This window comes from Setaria viridis, chromosome 8 (assembly GCF_005286985.2).
Source record: "Setaria viridis chromosome 8, Setaria_viridis_v4.0, whole genome shotgun sequence".
Classification (NCBI taxonomy): domain Eukaryota; kingdom Viridiplantae; phylum Streptophyta; class Magnoliopsida; order Poales; family Poaceae; genus Setaria; species Setaria viridis.
Genome location: NC_048270.2, coordinates 25,607,797 through 25,613,537, shown reverse-complemented (window position 1 = coordinate 25,613,537; position 5,741 = coordinate 25,607,797). Strand labels below are relative to the sequence as shown.

The following is a 5,741-nucleotide window of genomic DNA, read 5'->3' as shown; positions in this document are numbered from 1 at the left end:
AGACTAACGTCCGTCACGGAGTGGCGACGCCGACGGCACGGGGAAGTCACGTGGGCGTCAGTTTGCCGAGTGTCAAAGTTTGCCGAGTGCCTCCTGGGTGTTTGCCGAGTGTTTTTTGGGTGGCACTCGGCAAACCGGTCGTTCGCCAAGTGTTTTATTTTTGCCGTGTGTTTTTGACGTTACACTCGGCAAAACGGTGCTTCGCCGAGTGCCCGAAAAAAAGCACTCGGCGAAGTAATTACACTCGGCAACGTTAAGCTTTCCCGTAGTGATCGGTTAACTTTTTATTTAAAGGGCTGCTCAGTTTCAGTTATCAGAGTATCTGATACATTCATCGGCTACCTTTTTATTTAAAGGGCTTCTGTGAAGCTTCTTGATACATTGAGGCAGGTTTCAGATAAACAAGATAAATTTGTAGCATACCTGAATAGGGACTTTAACACACTCAATAAAGTTATCGAAATGTCTAACTTTGGAGTCAACAGCTTCCTGCCGCTTAGTCTTTCAGCGATCAATGTTTGACTCATTGGTGAATATGACCTAACAATTGGCAAAAAGAGTTGACATTATTCCCAAAAATAAGAGACGTTGTTCCATCTGTATATACCATTTTATAAAAGGATGCAATCTTGTCATCCTCGAAACTCGAAAGGCAGATATCCTGTAAGCAGCACAACACAGAATTACCATGCACACTCGACCAAAGGTCTGCAAGGGCACCATAGCCTTTCTCATTAATAACCTACATAACGGATAGCAATTTGTGCCACGCAAACTTATTTATGGTTAAAACAAAAGATGAGGAGCTGTAAGATCATGATAACCTCTGGTGCAACACAGTTAGGTGTTCTGCATGTAGTATGTAGCAGTTTATCATTCTGTTAGCATTGAAGTAGTTCAAGAATTGGTGTAAATTAGCAAAATGCAGTGAAACACAACAAAACTGCAGTAACTTCTGTAATTTTTCAGATTGTTGTCCGATATTACCTTCACTTGGGGTTTCAGCAATATCAAGTAACAGGTTCTCTAGCAGGCACACAAGAAACATCAATCTGTCAATTTCATAATATTTTCCTAGTCGTAACTGATGACACAAACAAAGCACAGAATCAGGATTAGCACTATACCTTCAAGTCTCTGTAGTATGCGCCCCTACTATGGCAATAATGTACTGCATTTATCAGCTGCTGAAAGCATCTGTGGGGATCATCCTTCTTCAATCTTCCACTTGTGGCCTGATTCTGAATTCGGAAAAACAGATTACCAAACCTTCATGCAAAGAAAAACTTATACAATGCAATATGAAGTAGGGAGATGTCCAATATTTGTATATGCCTTTCCTCAAAAAAATATTTAGACTTTAGGCTAGAAAAGCAGTTAGGGTGCTACATAAATTACATGACAAAAGAATAAGATAAAATATGAGGAAGCAGCAATACAGTAGTACTTACAACGATATCATGGAGCTCTCCACCCGTAACTAATTCCAGAATAATGCAAATCTCATCATCTGTTATAAGAAAAAGGGGAAAATAATCCAAATGGTTATGAACCGTAGATCTGGATATGCAGTCAATGTAATAGTGAAAAATTATTTGTATATGTGAAGTTTAGGATTCACCTCATACAGTCGGACAACAATGGGATGCTGTATTAATTTTATCATGCAAATTTTCCGTCTAAGAGCAACTCCAAGATACTGTTAATCTTATCCCAATACCTTTTTTAGAAAAAAGAGAAAAAAAAGAACTCCAGTCCACAAAATATACAAACTCCGAAATCAATGCAGCCGAAAAAACTCTCAAAAAATTAGTGACGCGAAAAAAAACCTCTCATGCCGCAAATATTCGCAACCGCCGGTGTTCCCCCAATCCGCCCCCAACCTCTTTCCCGCGGACATTTTTTCTTCCCGGGCGCGCGCTCGGCGACGACACAGCGGCTCGGCGGCAGCCACCGGCGGCGCCGAGGACGAGGAGGGCTCCGCCTCGGGGTTCGGCGCGGGGCTGGGTCTCGACGGCGGCGGGCTCGCGATGTCGGCCGCAGAGGCGGCGCTGGAGCTGGAGGAGCAGGAAATGCCGCCCTACCCGCCGGGCGTGCGAGCTCGAGGACTGCGGCATCGCCGCCGCGTCCGGGAGCTCCTTCTCCTTCGCCACGCGATGGGTGGCCGGGCCGAGCTGGAGAGCGTGCAATGGTTGCGCTCGAACTGGGGTCCTCACGCAGCCGCAGACGAGAAAGCGAATCAACGGAGGAGAAGGCCTCTGGCGCCTGCTCTTGTCTGGGGGCCATCCGTGATGGTGCCAGGCCTTGGACGAGAGGAGGGACCGAACGCTAGTTGATTCACGCTATGCGCGCTGCGACGGGCCAGGCACCAGCAAATCAGGGATGGCGAGGTCCCGATTTCGAGCAGGCACGCGCATGGCGTCGTCGCTGTGATTCCTATCCGCGGGGACGGCCGGGCGCCCGGCGGGCCTGCTCGAGTGCTCTTGACTGTAGCGTGCCGGGGTCTCCAAGGACAAGCACCTGAGTCTCCGCCGGCAACATTCTGAAACTGATCATACAGAAGCAGCTGCAGATGAGAATAAACATACAGAAGCAGTGGAGGCCACCACTACCGCAAAGGATGATGATGCAGTAGAAAAGAGACATAAAGACCCAAGAACATCAGAGATCTGTAGTCCCGCTGAGCCTGGAGACGAAGTGGAGAAACCTGGAAGGGACTGTGAACAAGATGCTGATGATGTGACTGAAGATCATGCAGAAAAAATACCTGCTGTTGAGACCAGTGACACTGCGCTTTCGTGTTTGAACCTGGTTCTGTGCTTGTGGAGTTCATGCGGAAGGAGGCTGCATGCATGGCCGCACATTCGTTACATGGACGGCGTTTCGGCAGCAGAACCGTGTATGCTGGATATGCTCCATATGATCTCTACTTGCAGAAATACCCAAGGTGATTCTGCGTTTGAGACTGCTGCAGCTGTGACTAGCGATTAGATGAGCTTTGCGTATGTGCCAACAGTTGTAGAGACTCGTAGTTTTGAGCCTTTAGATGTTCAGTCAGGATAGTGGTACTGTTAGTATAATGAAAAATGGGACATTGTTATTCCACAGTAGAATGAAATATTTGGTGAACAATAGGATACTGGTTGCCAAATTATCGATACAAGTGAGATCCTTAAGTGTTGTTGTTAGATAATGGGCTCAATTATGATGACGTGGCATATTTTGAATTATTGGGGGATAGTTTTTAGCGTTCCGCTTTGGGCTGATATGTTTTTGGCAGAAATTTTTTTAGCATTCCCCCAATACCTCGTTTTGAGGAAGAATTTTTTGAAACTTTTGGAGTTGCTCTTTTTTAGAGGGTACCTTTAGTCTCGAATGATTAGACCGGTTGGTTTTTGGGTACATTAGGCCCTTACAAAGTTTGCTTCTCTAGTGATTGTAGTGGTGGTTTGCACTAGATATTTAGAATGATTCATTTTGTTATAAATTATTAACCCGCGCCAGTAAAGAACACAGGTCGATGCACAAGGGCACCCTTAAACCAGGAGAGAACTCTGTCAAAATTTGTCGCGTCGTCGTCCAAGATATAGCAACCCGGGCGTGCCTAGGAACCATCGTCACGCCGGCACACCCTGGCCTCCTTGTACACCCTGCCCGGCCGGCAGAAGTACCCCTTGCTCGGAGCGCAGTGCGAGTCCTGCCAGCACACGCACAGCCCCTCCAGAGCGCACCCGTCGCGCACCACGCTCACGCCGCCGCCGCCGGTCCCGAGCACCTGGTCGCTCCACTCGCTGGAGAAGAGCCCGTCGGGGTCGTACGCGCGCCTCACCGCCATGAACGCCGCCAAGCGCGCCTCGCCGTACCTGCCGGCGGCGCCCTCGAAGGCGGCGTTCCGGTTCTTGCCCCAGTGCGGCAGGCCGCCGTACTTTCGCAGCGCCATCTGCTCGATTTCCTCGACGGCGTCCCCGTGCAGCCGCGGCTCCGGTAGTAGGTGAGGTCGAAGTCCACGCTGTCCTCCGCCTTTCCCAGGTGCGCCGTCGACGCCCTGACGTACCGCATGAGGACGCCGTAGTACACCTCGACGCCACAGAGCGCGACGGGGCCGGCGAGGTCGCGGAGCTGCTGCACGTCGCGGACGAACGCCGCGGCGCTGCGCAGCGGCACGCTGATGCCGGACTGGAAGTAGAAGGTTCCGTGCGACACGCGCGGGTCCCAGGGGCAGACGGTGAGCAGCGTGTCGTGCGGCGGCGAGGCAGCGGCCGGAGGACTGGATGCGGTTCTGGAACCCGACCACCGGCCGGCCCGGGAGCGGCGTCTGCAGGCCGTGCTCCATCAGGCCGTAGTTTCTGGCGGAGAAGAGGGCTCTCGTCGCCAGCGCCATGGCACACCTGCCGGTCGTGTCGTTCTTGGCTTCAATGTGCTCCTCTTCAGGGATCAACGACAACACGTCGTGTCAGTAGTCAGTACACCATAGAATGAATTGCAAGAGTGAAGAGTTGCATATGAGAGGCGTCGTACCGTCGAGCCTGGCGGTCTCAATGACGAATGTGGGGGTGGACCGGAAGCCGACGAAGTCGTTGACGCCGTCGCCGGAGGTGTTCACCGGCACGCGGTCGTCGACGCGGTAGACGGCCTTGCGGTGGCCGGGGTACCAGATGATTGTCGGCGAACTCGTGCTCACTCGCGAACGCCACGACACGTTCCGCCAGGTCGGAGTCCTCGTGCTCCTCGAACCTCACCGAGCGCTTGAACATGGGTTTCAGTGCGAGGGTGACCTGAGAGATGACCCCGAGCACCCCGAGGGACACCTTGGCCGCGTCCAGCTCCGGGTCGCCGGCGGCGAGCACCCGCACCTTGGCGTACCCCTCGCTCGCCGGGGCCGGCGTGACGACCCTCATCCCGACGACGTACTCGTGCACGGCGGCGCCCTTCCCCCACAGGGAGCTCCCGTGGGCGCCCGTGGAGAGCATTCCCCCGACCGTGAGCCCCAACCAGTAGGGCGTGTACGGGAGCGCCAGCCCGGCCTCCGCCGTGGCGTCGATGAGCTGGCCCAGCGTGACGCCGCCCTCGACGATGACCTCCCTCCTGCCGGCGTCGACGGCGACGACGCGGCTCAGGGATTCGGTGCTGATGATGAGGCCGCGATCGCCGGCAGGGCAGGCCAGCTTGGGCACGCTGTGTGAGAACCGGGTCGCCACCTTCATCCGCGTCCCGGCGGCGGTGGCGTTGGCAACCACAGCCAGTAGCTCGCGCTCCGACGTCGGGAACGCGGCCGCTGCGGCGCGGCACGTGGAGCGGTCCGGGAACGCGGCCGCCGCGGCGCGGCACGTGGAGCTGTCCGGGAACGTGCCGTACGCGTTGGTCACGGTGCAGCCACCGGACCTGGCGCACCGGACCACCGGCGGCGGGGGGCTGGCCCCGGTGAGGTGGCATTGGGTCACCACGCCGACGACGACGATGATGAGGACCAGGAGGCGGCCATGCATGGGCATCGTTGGCCTTGGGCGCTCTCGCATAGTCGATGATGATGACAATCAGGAATGCTGACGTTGGTTTATAGTGCCAATGTGCCATGCATTGTCGGTATATTGGGTTTGCCTGGATAGTGATGCATGGACATATTTCTTGTAACCATCTAATCATGTTGAGCATGTATGGCATTGCTAGTGATAGTCCAGTCTTTGTATTCGCCGTACGTGTGTGGCGTGCTAAGCATCTGATCCTTCGGTACCATCAACTGT

The 5,741-nt window shown here is 53.8% G+C and overlaps 1 pseudogene; it reads right to left on the bottom strand.

The window, feature by feature from the left end:
• Positions 1–3,490: 3,490 nt before the first annotated feature.
• Positions 3,491–5,486, bottom strand: LOC117834416 (probable L-gulonolactone oxidase 6; annotated as a pseudogene).
• Positions 5,487–5,741: the final 255 nt, after the last annotated feature.